This window comes from Sabethes cyaneus, chromosome 2 (genome assembly GCF_943734655.1).
Source record: "Sabethes cyaneus chromosome 2, idSabCyanKW18_F2, whole genome shotgun sequence".
NCBI classification, from domain to species: domain Eukaryota; kingdom Metazoa; phylum Arthropoda; class Insecta; order Diptera; family Culicidae; genus Sabethes; species Sabethes cyaneus.
The window spans coordinates 31,660,356-31,684,310 of record NC_071354.1 but is presented as its reverse complement, the minus strand read 5'-3'; the positions used below and the strand labels follow the sequence as shown (position 1 = coordinate 31,684,310).

General features: G+C 40.6%; 2 protein-coding genes across 3 annotated transcripts in view; one reads left to right on the top strand and one right to left on the bottom strand.

Moving 5' to 3' along the window:
• Nucleotides 1-23,955, bottom strand: part of LOC128738567 (uncharacterized) — a 146,247-nt gene that overhangs the window by 35,401 nt on the left and 86,891 nt on the right. The window lies entirely within an intron of this gene.
• Nucleotides 1-23,955, top strand: part of LOC128738566 (low-density lipoprotein receptor-related protein 6) — a 118,401-nt gene that overhangs the window by 8,592 nt on the left and 85,854 nt on the right. The gene's annotated exons all lie outside the window — the stretch shown is intronic.

Here is a 23,955-nt window from a genome sequence, read left to right as displayed (position 1 = left end):
GAATGGCGCTTTCCAAGATGCCCATCCAGTCCAGCAGTGAACATAATGGGTAATCGATGCGATCGGTTTTCGAAAAAAGCTTTTCGGTTGATCATTCGGATGTTCAACTACCGCCGAGAGAACGGAGAACGACTGAACAATGGGACTCCAAGAGTATGAATAAGTTTTCGGCCCATAAAACCGTATTAATGATTGGTTAAGAAAAAGTAATTTCGATCGAAACTCAATCGAAAATTGGACATTGTCATTAGGCGCAGCTTCGTTGGTTGTTGTTGATTGCTATGGTTATCGAAGAAATTGCATTTTCCCTTTATCAAGTATTGTGTCTTATTATAAGTGCAATAAAATTAAGAAAAAAACTCAAATTACTTTCATACTATAATGATTAAGAAAAGACTTCAGAAATGTCTTTCAATTTTTTCGTTAGTTTAAAGTTTTTTCTTTGTCCATCGCTGCCTTGTTCGGGGACAGTCAGCTTCGATATCTATTTGTTTTGATTATGTTTGATTTTGTTACTTTTGAGTAACATATCATTACTGCCCGTCAAATACACAGAATAGCCTACAAGTTTTAATTTTATGTATCGTTAAAAATATTTTTTTCGAGTTTTAATCAAGTTCTAGAGACACTATAAAACACTTTTGATTTTATTACTTTGAAAAAACTGCCGTCATGAAAAAATACATCAGAATAATTACTATTTTAGCTATTTGTCACCACATACAATGTAAAAGTTTCATTATTGCAAAATTTAAAAACGTGACGAAGATAACATAATGTTTAAAATCTTGCCAATGGAAAAAATATTCGACACTTTATAAACTACGCTACGCAAATAGGCATAGAGGACAGAGAAAATATCAAAGAATGTATAACCGAATTCCTAACATTTGACAAAAAATTTGTAATAACAAACACAGTCAGAAAAATATGTGGCTACAGAAGCTCGGATGAATAAGATGTCTTGATTTTAAACCTTTTTCGAACATTTTAATTACGCGTAAAATGGTAGATATTGTTTTAATTGCTAGTGGTGAAAATTGTATTGGTGTTTTGATGCTACAGGCGACCCCCGACTGAGGAAACTCATATCTTATATTATGTAAGTATCGTATTACTATCAAAAATTATAACAATAAGACAACACATGTCATGTTTCATTTAGCAGAAATATTTACAACATCATTGTGTATATAACTCTACAAGCAATAATATGGAAATATCTTTATCACAAATTGTAAACTTCATACAGTTATCGACATCCAGAAAGTTGTTTTTAATAGTTCGAACAATAATTTCAGATTTTTCAGTGCTGAATTATATGCCCTAATCAGAGTTTTCAATAGAGTAGATTTGATTAAATACTAAAACTATTGCACAGAGATGACTGAAACAGTTAGACTTACTTCAGCGATTGCAATGAAAATAAAGTCTAAAAAACTATAAAAGTCATTCGTATTCGTGAGTTGTACGTCCTTCCAGCAATAATGATCGAATTTCTAGTCAAAACGTTTTAGCCAATGTAGTATTCAAAACTGACTTGTACAGAAAGAGAAATAATTATGTTTCGCACGGTATGTACAGTTGCAATTTCATCGTCCCGGCTAGAAAACCAGTTAGATTAAACTACTCGGTCGATATGAGTGGGCGAGTACGATAGACGGGAACGGCATTCCACCAGTGATGGAAAATCTAAACTCATACTTTTTTGAATAAAGAGTCTTCCACATCAAATTGCACCACGGAAGAAACGCTGTAGAAAATTATCTATTTGACCGATCCTTTTCAAACTTTCAGACAGCAAAGTATAACCCGTTAGTAAGCTTTTGGCATATTTGTTTCATTCAACTTCAATACCATAACCGTATGCTCGCTCCTTACGCTTAACTCCACTCAAAAAGTTTTGTACAACCTAGCTGCAGCTATCTGTACGGAAATCCACTTTTTCTTCATGTTTTTCTCAGACATGACATGCTTGGGATGCTTCCGTAGTGCCTGCTTCATAATAGCCTAGTATTTTTTGATGGGCCTTAGTTCCGGTGCGTTGGAGGTGTTCATGTCTTTGGGTACGAAAGTGACTCCGCTGGCTTCGTACCATTCCAATACATCCTTTGATAATTAGCACGAAGGTAGATCCGACTAGAATCCGACAGTCCCGGCAGTTACGAACGGCGCACTCCATTTGCCACATGATGTATTTCTTGGCCAAATCATGTATTTCTTTGCAAACTATGAAAGTTTCTGCATCCTTACTTCCTCCGGAACATCAAACTTGTGCTGGGCGGTGAAGTACAGTAGCCCCAATAGCTGCCGGAAGTTCGCCTTAACGTAAGTCTCATCATTCATGATGAAAGAGTTGAGGATTTTCCAGGTGCTTGCGCAAAATAAACTTGCGACGTTGCTTTTCGAGTGACGCCATTTTTTTCAATTTTCGAAAAAATGACCGCGATAAAAATAGAGTATAAACAATACACTCTAAACTACTTCTACACAAATTTTCAAGAGAAAATACGCAATGGGTAATTTTCTGCAGCGTTTTTTATGTTTAGTTTATTTTATATATTTATATAGTTCCTCTTTATTTTCTTTAGTTTAGTTTATTTTATTTACGTTTATTGATATTTTTATCAGCTTTATCTCAGCCTCAATTGCAAAGCCTGGGTGCTAATTCCGTTATCGAAATTTGACCTTTTGTTTTTTATACGACAGACTTCGCAACCAGCTGTTAGAATACAGGACAGTCCGGGGTCAGTGCTACGATCCTATTGACTCTAACAGCCTCTCCCAGCCGAGATTCGAATTTCGAACATACGACGACTGGCTTATTAGACCAGCGTCTTACCTCGAGGCCAACTGGGAGGCCTAAATCAGCCTCAATTGAGTGTTTCCAAATTTTATCTTAGTTTTATTACGCTTTCTATAAGTATAGTTATGACTTGCATGTTTCAACATCCTATTGTTTTTATATAGTACTAGCTGATTACCCGAACTTGCTCGGGGCTCCTAGTCACTCAGTCACTTGTACATCTGTTTTTGTAGCGAAAACTCTCATAATGCAAGAAACAAACCCCTTTTTTCCTTTGAATATGTCTACTCCCTTTGACAGTTCCTCTCACGTTGTCCCCTAATCACTTGTAAATCTGTCTTCTCGGTAATCCCTATAAACCGACAAAGCCTTTTTTACGTGTTTGAACCTCCCCCATTCGCTCATTCAGAAAAAAAACACATAAACGACGTTTGATGAAGAACAGTCCAAAAACTCCGGAGCTATGGCGGAACATACATTCATACACTCACGTTCCTCGTCCCCCTACATGTCGGTTCCTTCCCAGTCAGGTCCCCCTTCTGTCACGTAGCTAATTATGCATCGGCTTGCTCAATGAAAATCACTGTAATGCAAATGAAACAAAGGTTTATTTACCATATATTCCTCCTCGGTGGAATCACCCTCTTTTCTCAAAGTCAGTTGCGCAACTGCAATCGATTTAAATGCAAGAGAAACGCAACTCCCTTTAGTTATTTAGATCTCTTCCCCCCTTGTTAGGCATTCCCCCCTTTTGTTAACTTCCCAGTGCTGATTCCCTAATGTCAAGGAATATTTGTACCGAGTTTGATGAAGAATTGTCCAGGCATTTCGGAGTTATGGCCTTCCCCCTGTTATGAACCCCCTCTCCCTGTTATGACCTCCTTTCTGTTATAAACCCCCTTTTTTATCAAACCCCTGAGTTCTGATTCCTTTATGCCAAAGAACACGTGTGTCAAGTTTGAAGAAGTATCGTTCTGGTGTTTCGCAGTTATCGCCCCCCCCCCTCTCTCCTGTTATGAACCCCACCCCTCCTCTTCTTGTCAACCCTTCAATGCTGATTCCCGTATGTCAAGGAACATGTGTGCCAAGTTTGGTGAAGAATTGTCCAGACATTTCGGAGTTATGGACCTCCCCCTGTTACGATCCCCCCTCTTATCAACCTCGCAGTGTTGATTCTCTTATATCAAGGAACATGTGTACCAAGTTTGGTGAAGATCGGTCAAGGCGTTCAGGAGTTATGGTGGAACATTCAAACATACTCACGCTCACTTTTATATATATAGACTAGTTGACCCGACAAACTTTGTTTTGCCACAAATTTAAATGTGTTGTACATAAATCGTTAATCTGTCACAAACTCGAGCTTAACAAGTTTCTGAGGAGCTCAACCTTAGATAATTCATTTTGGCAGTTATGTCACTATGAAAGCATAGGTAGTTTAATTTACTAATTTTCAATTTTTCCTACAGTAGAAAACAATCCCCCCGTTACTTAGCCAGATAAAATAAAGCGGATAGCACTTAAATATTCGCCGTGATTATATAACATTTCGCCGAATACCATTTCAGGGAAAACCTTTTCGTGGAAAGTACCATTTCCATCCTTGGGGTGATCCTCTCCTTACTCGTTGTCGCTCCTTCGGACCCAACTGAAGGAAAGTAATAGAGGTCAGTAGACCTAGGAATATAAATACACCTATACAGAGGTGATTTGTGCGGGGGGCTGCAGATAGTTTTTGGTCTGAATGGAAGAGTCTAAAATTTCTCGAGTTCGATTAGTTTTTGAGTTACGCAAAAATTTCTGTTTTGTTTGTAAGAGAGTCCTTATTCCCATACCACAGAGACGAGGAGTCTCAAACCTTCATAAAAAACCTACCTACAAAATCCGCCACTTTAAATATTTAGTTTGGTTCCATTTGTTTGATTAGTTCTCTAGTTATGAGGAAGTTGGTATTTCATTTGTATGGGAGCCCCCTCATGAAGTCGGAAGGGGTCCTAATTCACCATACAAAAAATTCTTGCCTCCAAAAACCTTCACATGCCGAATTTGGTTCCATTTGCTTGATTAGTTCTCGAATTATGAGGAAATTTGTATTTCATTTGTATGGGAGCCCCCCTCCTAAATGGGGGAGGGGTCATAATTCCCCTCCTAAAGAGGGGAGGGGTCTAAATGCACTATAAAAAAATTCTTATCTCCAAAAATACCCATATGCCAAATTTCGTTCCATTTGCCTGATTAGTTCTCGAGTTATGCAGAAATTTGAGTTTCATTTGTATGGGAGCCCCCCTTCTTAGTGGGGGGAGTGGTCTCTAGCCATCACAAGAACCTTCCTCGACCCCAAAAACCCCTACATGCAAATTTTCACGGCGATCGGCTCAGTAGTTTTCGATTCTATAAGGAACTTACCGACGGAAATCCATTTTTATAGGTATAGATTCCAAACAGTATCAATATTGAATTCTCTAATGTCCATGATTTGACTCAAAGGAACTCAAAAGAGCTTTGAAATCAAAATTACATTTACTGATTTCACTGAAGTATTCCTAGCCGAGGTACTCGTGGTTTTCGAGTTTAACTCACGCAAATATTGTCGCTTTTGAACAATTTCCATAATCGTGGCTGTGGGACCAATAATAAACTTTACGGTTTCTTTTTTTTTCTACCTTACTGTTGTTGCTATATTGGTTGCTGTCATTCGTGACCAACCTCTTCGCCAAAAGTGCTCTCCCTCCGACGCCGTGCGCTCACGATCCAATCCGATCATCGGTGGCGGTGGTGCGGTGGTTTGCGAACGAGAAATATGCAAAAAATAAATTCACATTTAAGTGGATTATCGTCGTCTCAAATCGATTAATAATGCAAACAGGCAAATATAGGATCGCGCGAAAACAAATAAGAGATCGTGGTTTCGCGGCCGGGAAACCGGCCCACGATGGCGTGTCAAAACAGTACTCGCGAAGGCAAATACTTAAATGTTTAATCAAGACTAACAAAACGTTAGACCGTACTTTTGGACCGATTTCGTATTTTGGTAATTTAGGTGTGCAAGGACGCCTTCTTTGGCGAGCCGAACAACGGAATGCTGCTAAGCCTTCTATTGACTTCCGAAATGAAAATAAAAAAAATCTCGAGAATTTTAATCTTCCAAAGCAATTTCGTAGCTGTCAAATAAATTTCCTTTCCCAGAAATGATCGACCGCGTGCTTCTTGGACAGCCAAAGCTCCGAGCACGGGAAAAGGTGTCATAAAGAATGACCATTAAGATAAACAAACTGACACTCTCCACTAGCCCGATGCTGGTGCTGCGAAATATGCGACAGATCTTACTGACTGACCAGAGAGCAGCGCGAGTGTCGCCACACCCGCGAAAAAAAAACCAGACTCGCTAAGATTCCGAAACTGTCGCTCTGTGATCCGAGCCGGTTGGTCCTCCGCGCACCGTATCGTGAAGGTGATAATATGGCGGAAAGAGCGCGCGGTGCAAACCGGGCGTGAGATTAATCTTCCACTAATAATAATAAAAACAACACTCAACCGGACCATGCGCCGTGTGCGGCGGCACACTTTGCACCGGGCACTACTGGTGGCATGAAAGCAAAAAAAATCACCGCTAATTATTTAAACAATTTCAATCTAAATTGTTCGCGGGCATTCCAATGGCATTCGGGTGCATTCGTTGGAAATACTCCAACCGCCACCGCCGTGACAGCTCTTCAAATTTTCGGATTTGTCACAACAAGCGTTCAAACTTCAAACAGGAAATTTTCGCACCTTGGACCGCTCAAGGCGCTAAACATTTGGAGCATTTATTACGTACAAATCTTCAGACCCTACAGTACAGTAGGAAAGTCAAAACTTCAGCCATCATCATTCGGACGGATTCACCGTGTGGAACGGAGCAGCGAGCATCGAAAATCGAAGAAACAAGAATTTCTCGACAAGGCCATTCACTCTTCCTTCACCACGACGATGACGACGATGAAAACAACGTACCAAACCAATCTCTCAACTGGAGAACGAAGTTTAACTCCGCCGGGCAAACCGAAAAAAAAATCTAGAAGTACCAGCAGAAGAATGAAGCAAGAAACCGGGAAAATGAAGAATAATGAGTAACATAACAAGACAAGTTAAGTGATGATGATCATACTTTTATTTCGCGCATAATATATAATACAGCACACGATCATTGCTCCGTCGGTTGGTCGGTCGGTCGGTCGCTGGAACCGATCGGCCGGTTGTGTGTAGATTCCAGTTCCACAGCAGTCAGTCAGTCAGGAGGAGTTCACGATTTTCTGCCTGCTTGTTTTGGTGGTATGTGTTTACGGCTTACACCGCCGCGCCGATAGTTCTGACTGAAAGGCTGAAAGAAAGAGGTACCACGCCAGACGGCTGGCTGGTGGCTGGCTTATTGCCTGCCTGGGCCTGCCTGCCTGTCTTATTTTCCGATGCGATGCTTGCGGTCTCTGAATTTTGGCTCGGACGGACCTCAGCCACCACTCTGTGTTGTTTATTATTTATGGATTTATTTACAAGTGATGATGTGCCTTGTTCGTTGCGTAACAATTTTCTTTTATTTTGCGAGGGAATGAAACCGTATAATTAGTAACGAGCCGCTTGAATAACTAAACGCAAAACGACTGTTGTTGTGTGTACGCTACTGCGTCGTCCGTCGATTGGTTGGAATGATCATAATTTCGTGGATTTAATTATGTGTTGAACTGTCATGTTGAGCTGTCCAATCGGATCTAGTTTAGTGCTCATTTGTATCCAATTAGTTGCGGAAAACATGATAAGAGCTCATTTTGCATTCATTACTTGTCTAGTAAACAATAGACTCCATTTAATTAAGACATGATGCATGCAAAATTGTGATCTCTAGGAAGGTAGTTCCGAATAAAATTGATTCGGTTATAACAATTTCAGATGGAACTTGGAATTAGAAACTAAAATAAGTGGTATTATTACATATTACCTATTTTGTAAAAATCGTGTTATTTAACAAAGGCGTTCAAAAGCGAGCTTTGAATTTAAAACTCATATTTCAAAAACGCTGCTTATCTGAAAGTCCCCAGCTGCTCCGTGTCTAGATGGTGACAGAAACTGGGATACCGAATAGTTTGGCTAGAAACGAAATCCAGGAATGCACAGTTCAAAGTCTCACTCCAACTGTATTTGTCCCGTTCCATTGCATTTAAAGTTCTACTAAATCTGACAAATAAAATATAAGTGGCAATAATAAAGTAGTTAGATCATGTTCACATATGATTGTATTATTGTATCTGCAGCTGTATTGACAATGATCAAACGGATGTCTGTGCTAGTAAATGTCGCATCGTTTTCTTAGCAAATATATGGGTTATTCCACGTGAAGTGTCCGAGTTCCTTGTAATGGACCTTCTCGGATATGAACCAAATTTTGTTAGATTGGATTTCTGCTTGCACTTCGACAGGTCCTCGCTTTGGATTTCAATTTGGCCCTTGTTGCGAGCAAGGTTGCCAACAGGGTTTCCCGAAAATCTGGTGAACACGAATAAAAGTGTCTGGCAAAAATCTGGTGGTCAATTAGTCCGATGGGGAGGCGTTTTCTTGAAAAAATCTGGCTCGTTTTGCTTACCGTAGATTTAAAATTTCGTCCAAAAGTAAAAGTGATGACCTTTTTGCAAGACGGTGGATTGGAAATCTGGCAACATTGCCAAATATCTGGAAGATTTTGAGCTTTGTCTGTTTGTTTGGCGCGCAATCAAAAATCTGGCAAAATCCAAATTTATCTGGCATACTGGCAACCGTGGTTGCGAGCCTAGATTTGGACATCGAGTTGAATCTCGATTCGAATCGCGAATCAGACCTCGATTCACACCCCAATTTGGACATCGACTTGGGCTTCCAATTGGATCTCAATTTGAACCTCGGTTTGCATCTCGACTGAACCGCGACTTATACCCGAATTTGAGTCATAATACTGGACCTCGGTTTAGACTTGAATTTGGATTTAGATTTAGGCCTCGAATTGGACCTCGACTGACGTTTAACTTGGACCGAAATCTGAACTTTGATTCTGTCCTCGATTTGGAACTCGACTTGATCCTTTTGATTGGACTCCAATTTGGACCTTAATTTAGACTTCGATTTGAGCCTTATTTAAGATTTCGGCTAGTACTTCGGTTGGTCCTCGATTTGAGTCTTATCCTGGATCTCGACTTGTACCTCGAAGCAAAACAAAACTTTGGGCTTAAACGTTTAACTAAAACTTGACCCTTCTTTATCGACCGACTTTGCAGCCGGCTGCAAGAGTACAGGACAATTACGGAGCTAGTGTAATACCACCCAAGCCCAGTAGACCAGTAGGTATCTCGACTGAATCTCAATTTGGACCTCGACTTGTAGCACGACCGGAGCTCAATTTGTACCTCGATTTGAACGTCGACTTGGATTACAATCTGAACTTCAATTCGGTTCTCGGTTTGGATCTCTATTTGGATCTCAATTTGAACTTCGTTGTAAGCTCCGACGTGGACCCCAACTGGTCCTTAATTTAGATCTCGATTTGGACCTCGGTTTGGCTCTCAACTGGACTTCGAAGTCGGCCTCGACATGAACTTCGGTTAGGATCCCAATTTGGACCGTAATTTGTACCTTGGTTTGAGCACTTTGACCTCGACTGGTACTTGATTTGGACTTCGATTTAGACATCGTGTTGAATCTCGACTTGGACCATGACCGAACCTTCACTTGGCCCCTATTTGGATCCTAATTGGGACCTCAGTTTGAACTTTGATTTACGCCTCGACGTGGACTTCGACTGGTACCTCTACTGGACCCTAATTTGTACCTCGATTTGGGTCTCCACTTGAACTTCAACTTGTACTTCGAATGGAGTTCGTCTTAAACCTCAATATTTAGAATTGAATCGAATTGGATCTCGGTCTTGATCCCCCTTTGGACCGCAATTTGTACATCGATATGAGCCTGAAATTGTATCTTGACCGGACCTCGACTGAGACCTTAATTTGGACCTCGATGTGGTTCTCGTTTTAGACTTAGTTTTGGGCTTCGATTTACATCTCGATTAGAACCTTGATTTGAATCTCGACTCGGATCTCGAATTGGGCTTCGATTTGCACCTCTACTTGGCTCTCGGCTTATACTTCGATTGGTCCTAGTTTTGGACCCCCATTTGGATTTCAATTTGTACCTCGAATTCTATCTGGACTGGATCTCGACTGACTCCTTAATTTAAACTTCAATTTAGGTTCGACTAGGACATTGACTTGTGCCTTGAATGGACCTTAATTAGGACCTCGATCGTACATCAACTGAAACCTTAATTTGTACTTCAATTTGAAATTCAACTTCGACCTCGACTTGGACATCAACTTGTGCGGTGCCTCGACTTGGACCTCAATTTGTACCTTGACTTGGGTCTCGACTTTGATCTCGACTGAAGCTCAACTGAGAACTTAATTTGAACTTCGAATTAAGCTTCGACTTAAAGTTCGACTAGACCTAGATTTGGGCCTTGGCTTGGACCTCGCCTCAGACCTCAATTTGGGGCTCGCCATGGACCTCGATTTGTACGGCTACTGGTTCTCAACGGACACCTTAATTTGGAGCATGATTTGGTACTCGATTTGTACCTCGACTTGGAGCTGGGGTTGAGTTTCAATTGGATCTCGATTTGGACCTTAATTCAAACCACATTTCGCTCTACGATTTACAGCTCGAATTTGACTTCGACTTGGAGTGGAGCTAGACCTCAACTTAGTCTCTTACTTGAATGTAGGCTTACACCTCGACTAGTCTTTGATTTGGACTTAAATTTACACCTCAAATTGGATCTCGATTTGGATCTCGATTTGGACTTCGATTTGGACGTCGAAATTCTCGACTTGCGTTTAGACTAGACCTCCACACTTGGACCCCTATTTGAACCATAATTTGCACCTCAGTTTGAACTTTGATTTAGCTCTCGACGTAGAACTCAACTGGATCTCGATTTAAACCACAATTTTGGACCTCGAATTGGATCTCGGCCTGGATTTGGACCGCAATTTATGCATGGATTTGAGCCTGAAATTGTATCTTAACTGGACCTCGACTGAGACCTTAATTTGGACCTCAAGTTAGACCTCGATGTAGTTCTCGATTTGGATCTAGTTTTGGATCTCGACTCTGACCCTGAATTGCAGTTTGACTTGGGCCTCAACTTGAATCTCGGCTTGTACCTCGATTGGTCCTTGATTTGGACCTCGATTTGAGCCTTGACTTTTATTTTCACTGGACTTCGACTGAGACCTTAATTTAAACCTCAATTTGAACCTCGACCGCCCAGCTAGCTTTGAGGTACGATGCGGTCTAACAAGCCAGTCGTCGTATATTCGAATCTCGGCTAGGCGGTGCTTGTTAGATAGAGTCAGTAGGATCGTTAAATTGGCCCCGTAATTTTCCTGTACTCTAACAGCCGGCTGCGAAGTCTGTCGATAAAGAAGGGTAATGTCTAATAACGGTTTAAGCCCACGGCTTTGCTTTTTCTGTACCTCGACTTGAACCTCAATTTGAACTCAGTTCGATTCAGTTTTAGGCTTGGACCTCAACTTGATCCTCTTGATTGGACCTCAATTTGAACTTCGATTTAGGCCTGGATTTCGTCTACGATTTAGACATTGAGTTGAATCACGACTCGGACCTCGCATTAGACCAGAACTTTCATTTCTATTTGTTCTGGCTTTGTTGGCTTTTTGCCCTTAAGCCTCAACTTGTACCTCGAAGCAAAGCAAAGTCTTGGGCGTGTTACTAAGACTTGACTCTTCTTTATCGACAGACTTCGCAACCGGAGCTACTACAATAATCTTACTGAGCAGTACCGCTCCGCCGAGTGTCGAACATCCGATGACTATTAGACTAGTAAGTAGGTACCTCGACTAGGCCTCAATTTGGACCTCGACTTGGACCCCAACTTGGACTTAAGTTTGAGCCTCGACTTGTATCACGCACGACTGAGACCTTAATTTGGACTTCAATTTGAATCTCAATTTGAACTTCGATTAAGGTCTCGGTTTGAAAATCAATTTGTATCGACTGAACCTTAACTTGGACCTCAACTTGACCTCGTCGTAGACCTCAACTTGGATCTCTGATTGGACCTCGATTTGTACGCCGATTTGAGCCTCGACTTGAATCGCGATTGGACCTCGACTGAGATTTTAATTTGGACCTCAATTTGGCGCTCGAATTGAACTTCGATTTAGGCCTCGGTTTGGACCTCGACTGGACCTCAATTTGAACCTCGACTTAACCTTGTCTTAGACCTCAATTTGGAACTCGGATTGGATCTCGATTTGTACCCTGATTTGAGCCTCGACTTGAACCTTGACTTTAATCGCGAATGGAGATCTTACTTTGGACCTCAATTTGGACTTCGATTTGGACCTAGGCTTTGACATGGGCCTCGATTTGCACCTCAATTTGGATCTAGACTTGCACTTTGACTGGTCCTTAATTTGGACCAAAATTTGTACCTCGATTTGAGTGTCGACTTTGACCTCGAGATATCTCGATTGGACCTCGACTAACACCTTAATTTGAGCTTCAGTTTGGAACCTAATTTGAACTTCAATTTAGGCCTCGGCTTAGACATCGATTTGTGCCTCGACTGGACCATAATTTGGACCTCGACTGGACCATAATTTGGACCTCGACTGGACCATAATTTGGACCTCGATTGTACCTCGACTTAAGTTTCAATTGGACCCTAATTTGGATCTCAATGTGTATGTGTACACTCACGTCTCTTTTTACACGGTTTTTATGATTTTTGAATTAATTCGGTTTTTATTAACCCGGTTTTTCAACGATTTTTAAATTCGAGTGACTTTTTCGGTTATTTTTGAATTAACGCAGTGAGACCCTAGATTAAACACTTTAAACTGGTCGACTGGACCTCAATTTTGACCTCGGCTTCGATCACGATTTGGACTTCCATTTGGGCCTCGCATTGGACCTCGACTTGTATCTCGACTGAGACCGTAATTTGGACCTCAATTTGAACTTCAATTTAAGCCTCGACTTAAATCTCGACTGGACCTAAATTTGGACCTCGATTTGTACCTCACATGGACCTAAATATGGACTTTGATTTGAGTCTTACCTTAGACCTTGGCTTGAACTTGAACTCGCACGTGGACGTGGATTTGAAGGAGAATTTATTTATAGATTTACTAGTTGAGTCCGAATCTTACAATCCGGAAAATATAAATATCTGTTCAGAAAACTGTGGATACATTCCATTGGCCAGTGTTTGCGAAGATGATTAATCTTTGTATTAGTTCTTTGATTTCTTATATTGCATAATATAGCTCTAAGATGTTGTACATAAAAGAGTCTTAGTCATAAACTGAACCAAATACTGAAGTTTTTGGAGCGTCTTAGTAGAATACGAAACCTAAAATTAAAAAAGAAGAAAACTTTTTTAATTTTATGAAACAAATAGTTTTTATGGTCGAATTGGATTTTATTTAACTGAATAAAGATATTAAATAAATAGATAGAAAAATCTTATTTATTGTATATGAATTTGTAAAATCAGTTTTTCTATTTTTGCTCTTTTTGTAATTGTTGTATGACTTTTTCATGTACTACAAAATTGTACAAATAGTGAAAATATTATGTCTGATCGTTATCGTTAACCCATTAAGCCCCACACTTTTCCCAGCAGGGGTAGAAAGTTGAAACTTTCAGGAAAATTCTCTTTTAGGTCAACTAAGAAAAAGCCGCTGACATGTATTTTTAATTTTGACCCTGTGTCCCGCAACGCTACGTTGCGAAAACGCAACGCTGGGCATTAAGGGTATACCGTTTTTGCATACCTTCATTATTATGCATATAAATGCTTCATACTTTTTTACCGTTAAATCAAATTTGGGATTTTTTTTTTGTGATTTTGAGTGTCAATAAAGATCAAATGAACTACTTAGAAGATTACATGTTATGTTTTATGATAGATATCGAAACATTTGGGTTGGAGACCATCTTTGCACTAGACGCATAGTATGCAGTTTGAATGCTAAATGCATGTCGTCGCAGATGATTAAATGCCTACCAACACGTTCCGGAAAGGTTGTAACAATAAATTTGGGTCCATGAAACTGTCGTTGCCATCACTCAATTCTTCCAGAGATTCCGGAGGCAAAGGTACTTTAACAATTTTATTAGGCTCTTATCACAACGGCTTCTCCATCTGCCGTCAGTGTTTGAAGTTGCGAATTCTATGTTATGTAAACTTTTATAATGTTTCCGGGATATTTTAAATAAGCGAAAGATAAGATTTATATTCATTTGTTTACTAAAAAGCAACGACATCAAATGAAACACCGCAGCGAACGAACGAAAACAAACGTTCCCGTTGCAAATTTTGAATATCGTTACTTCCTAGCGTTGCGTTTTCGCAACGCAAAGCTTCAAACCTATCTTAAAATTACAAAAATAATCAAAATTATGAAACAAAGTTTTTTCTGGCAAGCAACCGATTCTTACTAACACTGATTGATAGGTCAGGCGTTAATAGAGGTAAAATCGAGTTTTATGAGCATTTTTCCTTAACTGCCTGAAAAATAGCAAAACCTGTTGTTTTGTCACAGCTGTAATTATGTTACATGTAACATCTGGCCTTTGAGCAAAAACAGGTCGATTAGATTTTTTTCCAATCTTTCTTTGTTTCTCAGGGTCCAAGTTGATATCTTCAACCGGGCCTTCTCTAGAGACGAATGAAAGTGCGTTGCGTTTTCGCAACGCTGGGAGGAAATGGGTTAATTCATTTTTTTTAATTTTACGAGTTGGTCCGTTCTGATTTAACACCGACCATATCTAAAAATAAAAAATAAGAAAACTTATCCAATTTAATTCTACTATGTGTATTTTATTCACTTTCACATTAACTATTTTTAGGTTTCGTATTCTACTAAGACGCTCCAAAAACTTCAGTCAACCGACCATATGTTATCGCGACAAGCAATCGAGTCAAGCAGTTGGGTCGAGCAGTCGAGTCGAGCGGTCGAGTCGAGCAGTCAAATCGAGCAGTTGAATCAAGCTGTTCAATCGAGCAGTTGAGCAGTTCGGTCGAGCAGTTTAATTTAGTAGTCCAGTCGAACAGTTTAATCGAGCAGTTAAGTCGAGTAGTCCAGTTGAGTAGTTGCATCGAGTAGTCCAGTCGAGCAGTTGAATCAAGCAGTCGAATCAAACAGCTTAGTCAAGCAGTCTAGTCGAGCAGTCAGGTCAAGTGGTTCAGTCGAGAAGTAAGTTTCGCAGTAAAAGCAGTTGAGCAGTTGAGCCGAGAAGTCGAGCAGTTGAATCGAGTAGTCTAGTCGAGCAGTTGAATCGAGTAGTCTAGTCGAGCAATTGAATCGAGCTATCGAGTACAGCAATGGAGTCGAGCAACCGATTTGAATAGTCCAATCGAGTAGGAAAGTCAAGCAGTTGAGGCGAGTAGTCCAGTTTAGCAGTTGAGTCGAGCAGTGAAACCTAGCTGTCCAGTCGAGCAGTTGAGTCGAACTGGCAAGTTTAGCAGTTGAGTCGAGCTGGCAAGTTGAGCAGTCGAATCGAACAGCCTAGTCGAGCAATCGGTCCGAGTAGTAAGTGGATCAAATGTGTCAAGCAGTCGAATCGAGGTCGAGTCAGGTCGAGTGTTTAAGTCGAACAGTGGAGTCGAGCAGTGAAATCGAACAGCTCAGTCGAGTAGTAAAATCAATCAGTCGAGCAGTTGAATCAATCAGTTGAGTCGAGCAGTCGAATCATAGTTTAGTCAAGTAGTCTATAGAGCAGTCGGGTCAAGTGGTTAAGTCGAGAAGTTAAGTCTCGCTGAGAAATTTGAGACGAGTCTAGCGCCAGAATCGAGCAGTTTAGTCGAGTAGTTGAATCGAGCAGTCGAATCGAACAGTTAAGCCAACCAGTTGAGGTCGAGTGGCTAAGTCGAGTAGTCAAGTCGATCTGTCTAGTCGAGCAGATGGATCAAGCTGTCCAGTCGTCAGTTGAATCGAGCTGTCAGGTCGAGCAGTTAAATCAAGTAGTCTAATCGAGCAGTTGAATCGTGCAATCTAGTTGAGCAGTTGAGTCGAGCAGTCGATTCGAATAGTCCAATCGAGTAGTAGGGTCAAGCAGTTGAGTCGAGTAGTTGAGTTAAGGAGTTTAGTCGAGCAGTTGAATTGAGCAGTTGAGTCGAGTAGTCCAGTCTAGCAGTTGAATCGAGCTGGCAAGTCGAGCAGTTGAGTCGAGCTGGCAAGTTGAGTAGTCGAATCGAACAGTCCAGTTGAGCAAATGTGTCAAGCAGTCGAATCCAGCAGTTAAGTCGAGTAGTTCAAGTCGATCTATCTAATCAAGCAGTTGGGTCGAGCAGTCGAATCGAACAGTTCAGTCGAGCAGTTCAGTTGAGCAGTCCAGTCGAGCAGTCTAGTCAACCAGTTGAGCAATCGAGCAGTCCAGCAGTCGACCGGTGAGGTGACTGAGAATACAACCCATTGCTACGAAACCATGACGTCATCTCAGGGGCCTGTTTTTAATTACCTATAAGCCTCTTATGACGTCCTGTCATAGACCTGGTTTTCGGTACAGACATAAGCCTCTTATATAAAGAGATTTGTACATTTGATTGCGGGCTTAGGGTTTCAATCGGGAACTTGAGTGCAGATTTGTTTGCTGATTTAACAACTATTATGGATTTGATTGTGAACTTTGGATTTTATTGTGGAATTGATTTGGTGTGATTACGGATTATATTGTGAATTTTTTTATCGTGCATTTGTGGAGAATTTACGTTTGTTTTTCGAAACAAAGTTTTTCTCTTTTTGGAACAATTTTTATTCTGTTTTTCTTCTCTCGGTTTATATTCTTATGATTTCGTTTTATTCTGATCGGTTTGTAGTTCTGTTTTTCTGGTTTCTGCTTTCTTGGGTTATTCATTTTCTAGACGCTTGGTTCAAAATTCTTTTTGTTGCAGGAGGTTACTCTTCTTTATGTGACTTAATTTTACATTTTTCTTTACTTCTAATTGGTTATTTTGATTTACTTGATTTGATTTGATACCCAAATAAATTTCAACTGCTTACAGGTTATACATTTGTCCGGTTACCTGTTTTCCTCGTAGTTCCGTCTGTTTTGAGTCTGATTATTGTTTCTCAAAGCTCTGAGACGCTAGTGTGCTAGCTTTTGATCTAATAGTGTTCTATCAGTCTGTCTCTGTAATTCCCAGGATAACAGTTGGCATACCCCATTGCTTATCGAGAAAATTTCCAGCCTAAAAAAGTATTTGATTTGATCGGAAATCTAATCCCGGATTCACTACCTTTAGAGCTTGCCTGATCTGCTACGCTATCCATAGAACAACGAGGAGCGCTTGACTCGCGACAACCGCGAAAAATGAAACAAACAATGTGTAAACAATTTTTAAAATTATCGTACTAGTTTGACCCGAAGGGTCTCAGAATTTCAACGGAATAGAAAATTTGTCAGATTTATATTTTTTCAGTAAGATTCTTGCATTTATAACAATTACAAGGAATACAACTATTCCTCGCTATGATACATCGATCTGCTTTCCGGAAGATGAATTGGAGATTAAATTTTCCGCCGAAATAATTCTCCAGCAAAATTGGCTTCGAATTACCGAATCTTGCTTGGTTGAGTCGAATTTCGAATTAATATCGAAACGAATCGGGCAATGATGACGATGGACATGTTCTTTTTTCGGTCGGTAGTCAAAAGGGAAAACCCACCAGTGGAGCAGATCGGCCGGTCGCTATGCGCATGACTGCCACATGATAAATTAGCCCGAAAGCCTCCACATCAATTTTGCCATTACATCTCAACCGTTACTAAATGTGCCCGGAAGAGAAGGGAGGAGACTCACCGGCCACCGGGGGGCCTGCGCAGAAGCGATGTTTCTGTGGCCTCGTTGCATCAGTTGTCAGATGTTGTTGCTGGTCATTCCGTGCTACGCGTAACAATCTGTGTACACGATCGGCACGCACTCGATACGGAAAACGTTCTTCCCGGCCCCGCAGGTTTCGGGACCGTGCTGAAACCGAATACGGGCGGGGGGCGGGCTACAGCCGGTGCATCAACGATGCGGAAAAGCCGAAAATGCGTACGCGGTGCTGCACCGTAATTTTCATTGCGAAGCGATCCAGTCAAGCCAGCATCATCAGCCCGAACCGGGCGGGGTGGATCAATCAAAAAGGAACCGCGCTCGTTCGTTTCTCGGCTTGTTTACTTTATAATCAGAAAATTGAAGAAAGCAAACTGTATCTTCCATAATGTGTTCATCATGCCGCCGCCGCCGAACCGCATCGCACCGCCCAGCTAACTAGAAGGAACTTCCTGCCCGCCGACGATGCGGACCATTTCTCGAATTCGCAGGAATGTCTCCTCTCCAATGAACGCTTGTAAAAATAGGAAACCCCTCTTGGTTACGGGAGTGTAACTGAAAGAGAGGGCGCGAGAATGCGTGTACGTATCAACAAAAATTTCTGGAATGGGGTGCCAAATGATAAATGTGGACCCTCGCAGTGCGAAATCCAGCGTGATGGATGAGATTAAAGAAAACATCGAAAGGCGTGGCTTACCGAAATTATTTGATGAACAGATATAAATGTTTTACAGCAAATTTGTGAATTCTTTCGGAACTGTACAAATTTACCAATGTGTAAACTGCACAGCGAAACCGAATATTCTGATTCTAATTTTGCGGCAGTAAACACCAGCGCCTACAGGCCCTGAAGCGTCTCTTCATTCGACACCTTCAAACAAATCACACCACACAATAGGAACAGAAATCCAAATAGTATTGTTGTGGATGTTAAAAACCTCGGAACTACCCATCATTTATTTAACATCCATTATGTGAGTAGTAATTATTTTATTCAGAATGAAAACTTCATGTTTACTAGGGTCTTACTACTAGATTAAAATCTATAATGATGTAGCTGAAAGTAAATGGTTATCCAATTAAAACTATCGCTGTCGACATGGAAATCGCATCCCGTGACTACGGACGTCCAGAAAGTCAACAGCGATGCTAATTTCTCTAAAACCCCACGACCCCAGCACCGCACCACCCGGCAGCCTCCGCTTGCGCCTATGTTCCGTGGCACGGAACGGTGCCTATGCTGATTACCTTCCAGCAAACCTAACCCTCTCTGTCTCTCTATGTGTATACCTTCTTTCCCTCCTATACATACATGTTCACATCATCTTGGGGTCAATCGTTTTTCCACTCGGACACCTTCGCTCCTTCGCTCGTAAGCCGGTGGCCAAAGCTAACCAGCCAGGCACCACCAACAGGCCTGGCCGCAAGCAGCTGCAGCAGCTTGAATGGCTAACAAGTTGGCTGACTGGTTTCTTCCCATCCAGCCTCCTCTGTCCTGCCCTCACCTTTTCTCGGCGAAGTTGGTTCCACGGGCGAAGCGAAGCGACGACAACAAACCGACGACGACGACGACGATGGGAAGAAGGAGAAAACCACGCTGGGCACACCGAAACGAACGAGTATCAACTTTTATGCCTTGTTTGTGTTATCGACTTTACACGCTGCTCCTGCTGCTTACTGACGTGCTTCCTGGGAGGAGAACCGATCGGCCGGGCAGGGCTGACGGAGCCTCCGGTTCTTCTTCGACGCCCCTCCCAACATTACCGATTCAGTTGCATGGTTGTGTTTATGTTTATGCAAAGTGATTTTTTGTTCCGTCTACCTTCGAGTGCCGGGACTGCTGCTGGACCGATCGTCCTGTCAAGCCGTTGCGAAAGTTGTCGTTTCCTTCTTAGCGTGCGCGCTCTGTGCTGGGACGGGCTCGTGCTGTTTCCCGGCTCAATCATTTTGGAATAACGAGTTGGCCATCAATCAGGGTCGCTCAACAGCAGAGTCGCAAATCAGGATACTAAAGATGAAACCCAATTGAAATTTTAAACAAAATCCTGAACATATGCCTCTCGGTTACGGACGATCGACATGTAGCAGCAGCAGCAGCAGCAGCAGCAGCAAGCAGCAGGGAAAGGCTGAAATCAATCTCAAGCTTCAAGCCATAAAATATGCGAATAAAACTTGCGAAATCCACTGGCTCATATATCTCTCGCTTTATCGACGATCGTATAATTATCTGGTTTCGGGCTTGTTAAAAAGATAAAAAATTTACCTGTTCGGCTGCTCCCCTGTCTCTCTCTCGTGTGTCTCGTACCGTCCGCTGCCGGTGGTTAATATAGTCGCTCTCATAGCGGTTGATTTTGTGGCCGGCTACTGTACCGCCGAAGGCCAATCGGTCTTCACCCGCGCGCGTTCGCATCATCAAGGGGGTCACATGTAATGCAGGGAGAAATTTTTCGCGAAAATTTCCTCCACGGAGACCACACACGTCGCGGCGAGGCCCGGCCTGAAAAGGTCGAACAAGTTTTACATGTGCTTGAGTTTGAGAAACTTAATCGTTCGAGTAATGTCATAACCTGATAGCTGATATAAATCTTGTGTTGATGTAATTTTCTGGTTCACACGCTGTGAAAAACTCGAATCTTGAAAATAAAACGCAAAAAACGTGGCGAAAATTACCCCAAATAAAATTTCTATTAAGTTTTATAAAGCGTGAAAAGATTAATTTACTCGTCATCAAGCGCACGCTTGTCTGCAGCTGCACTGACAATAATCAAACTGATGTCTGTACTAGTAAAACATCTTATATTCTTTGTAAGTGTACCGAAAATGACTAAAATATGACACTGCAAAGTCTTAAAATAACGCGCATCAAAAATTTTCGATTGATTGGTGTAAAAATCTCTTCTTCGTGTCCCTAGCTTCCTGAAAGGGGTCATAAATGCTCTTTGCTAGTTGGAGAAACTACCCAGGTAACCAATAAGCATTAAAATAAGCAGTAAATCAGTCGTTTATTAGCATCCCTGGCGTTTTATACTGCAGGTTGTTGTTTATCAGCTTTTTGACTGTATAACTGTTGTAAATTGGCATGCACAATTCTATTTAAATTCTTCTTGTTGGTAACTAGCTGCAAATAAGCATTGTCAACACTATAAGAGGGCTAGCAGTAAAGTAGCCGCATATTTTGCCAAAATAGCATTTAAGTAGCATTTAAGGCAACTTAAATGCTTATTGGCTTGCTTTTAAATTGCATTGGAAATGCTTATTGGTTACCTGGGTAGTAACCTCCGGAAAAGCAGAAGTAAAGCGAGTCCTTTCAGTGCTTTTAAACCTTGAAATCATTGAAAATTGTGAGCATAGAAGAGAGTCTCCCGGCCAATTGTGTTGTGTGTTATTTTTTGACTGAAGTTTTTGGAGCGTCTTAGTAGAATACGAAACCTAAAAATAAAAAATAAGAAAACTTATCCAATTTAATTCTACTATGTGTATTTTATTCAATGACAGATACGTATTTCACCTACGACTTGCAGGCTTCCTCAGTTTCTGTTTTCGAACTACGTGCTTTCGTGGTTCGAAAACAGACACTGAGGAAGCCTGCAAGTCGTAGGCGAAATACGTATCTGTCATTGAATAAAATACACATAGTAGAATTAAATTGGATAAGTTTTCTTATTTTTTATTTTTAGGTTTTTTATGTTATTTTTTATCATAGTTTTTGCAATTAAATTTGGCTCATTTCAAACACCTATTCATTCTCGATAGTCGATAGTGCGGAAGATGAATTGATTGTAGGCTTTTGAACTGGGTACATCTCACCAAAAGTAAGTTTGAAATAGATGGTGGATAGGTGCTCGGAGGTTGATCTGAAAGCTTCCATCGTCTTACAGCAATTTTCTATAGAAAATTTCTCTTTACTGCATTTATTCCGACAATCTCAAAGCAAAGCAAAGCCTGGGTGCAAATTCCGTAATCGAAATTTGACCTTCTGTTTTTATACGACAGACTTCGCCACCAGCTGTTAGAATACAGGACAGTGCGGGGTCAGTGCTACGATCCTATTGACTCTAACAGCCTCTCCCAGCCGAGATTCGAACATACGATACGACGCACCGTGGGATGAAACCCAAATCTAGGTGGACAAAAGCTAACGCTAAAACGCTAGTCCTAGGTATATAGTATGTTCGAAGTAAATTTGTTATTTTACCTTCCGCATTTTTTGGTATATATGACATTAGGGTGACCATTATAGTAAGCGAGTGCAAAATATAAACTTTTTTATAGCTTAAGTTAGCTGAATAAAATGTTCAGCAAAGTTAAAGAACATTAAATTTTAAGCAACTTTGCCAAAGAAATAAAAGTTCTATCTCTTATGGTTGATGGGCTGGAGCTATTTGAAGTTTTTTGATCGGGGTGGACCTAAAAAATCCGTTTTTTCTTTATATCTTCATTCGTGTTTATTTCCCACGAGTCATGCCTTCTGAGTACTTTCGCACGCTTGGAAAACGCACATTTTGTTTGAAGGAATCAAGTTGCTATCTCCTTCGGTTCCGAAGCTACAGGCATTTTTTCAAAAAAAATATGGTTTTTTCAAATGTCAATAATGTAAAAACTGCTCAAAAGCAGCAAATCAAATTTTGTATAAATGTTATATATTGACCCCCAAAATTAATTGAGATCACATCGGTCCAGGTCGGCGCTTTTTTTGCTAGACCGTATTGAATATTGAAGTAAAAATTACCGTTTTACTTAGCAAAATCACAATTTTTACTTAAATAGAATGGATTAAAAAAACGAAAATAAGTCTAAATGCTTGTTTTTATCTTAATTATCTGTATTCAGCTAATCAAAGTGGCTCTGGTTTTTTTTCGAGCTGAAAAACCTTTTATTTTAGGGGAAGTGAATGCTGTAACTGCGGCCGCCGAAAATATAACAGTTATTCTCGTTGAAACCGGGCTACTACTGACACGTGGTCTTTAAATATTGAAACTTCTGTATTTGATTAGTTGAAAATTGTTGAAAAATGAGAATTACACTTTAAGTAACTCGAAACAATGGACCCTTCGGTCGTCAAGGCACAAAATTTTGATGCATGGCTTCACTGTAGCTGATTCCAAGGCTGATTCTCTGATATTACCGATTGGGATGATGTCAGAAGAGACACAGGAAGCAATTAATAAGATATATAGGCAAGTTAGAGAAAGACATACACGAAAGTTTTCGAGAGATAACAACTATTGATTTAGTGAGTATGATGCTTCAGTACTCAGATTTGTTAATAGCAAGCATTAGAGGTATTCCAGTTTTCAAAAAACTTGAATCGCCTTGAGAAGTTATACCGTTATTAATTATACTTGATTAAGATAAATACAATCATTTAGACTTATTTTCGCTTTTTTAATCCATTCTATTTACGTAAAAATTGTGATTTTGGCAAGTAAAACGGTAATTTTTACTTCAATATTCATTACGGTCTAGCAAAAAAAGGCCGACCTGGACCGATGTGATCTCTATTAATTTCGAAGGCAAATATATTACTAAACAAAATTTGATTTGCTGCTTTTGAGCAGTTTTTACGTTATTGACATTTGAAAGAACCACATATTTTTAGAAAAAAATGCCTGTAGCTTCGGAACCAAAGGAGATAGCAACTTGATTTCTTCGAACAAAATGTGCGTTTTCTATGCGTGTGAAAGTGCTCAGAAGGCATGATTTTTGAGAAATAAACATGAAAGAAGATATAAAACAAAAACGGATTTTTCAGGTCCACCCAGATCAAAAAACTTCAAATAGCTCCAGCCCATCAACCATAAGAGATAGAACTTTTATTTCTTTGGCAAAGTTGCTTAAAATTTAATGTTCTTTAACTTTGCTGAACATTTTATTTAGCTAACTTAAGCCATAAAAAGGTTTATATTTTGCACTCGCTTACTATGATGGTCACCCTAATGTCATATACACCAAAAAATGCGGAATAACAAATGTACTTCGAACATACTATATACCTAGGACTAACGGTTTTAGCGTAATTACTTTTGTCCACCTAGATTTGGGTTTCATCCCTCGGTGCGACGACTGGCTTATTAGACCAGCGCACAGTGGTCCAGCAGCGAAAATTAAGTGGAAAGTTTTTTGTGGTTCAAAATAGCTCCCCACAATGTTCAGCAAAGTTGTACGACTCTAAAAGACAATTAATGCGAAATCAACAGCTAAGTTCCAGTTTGGCTTGTAAACACATAACACGTAATAA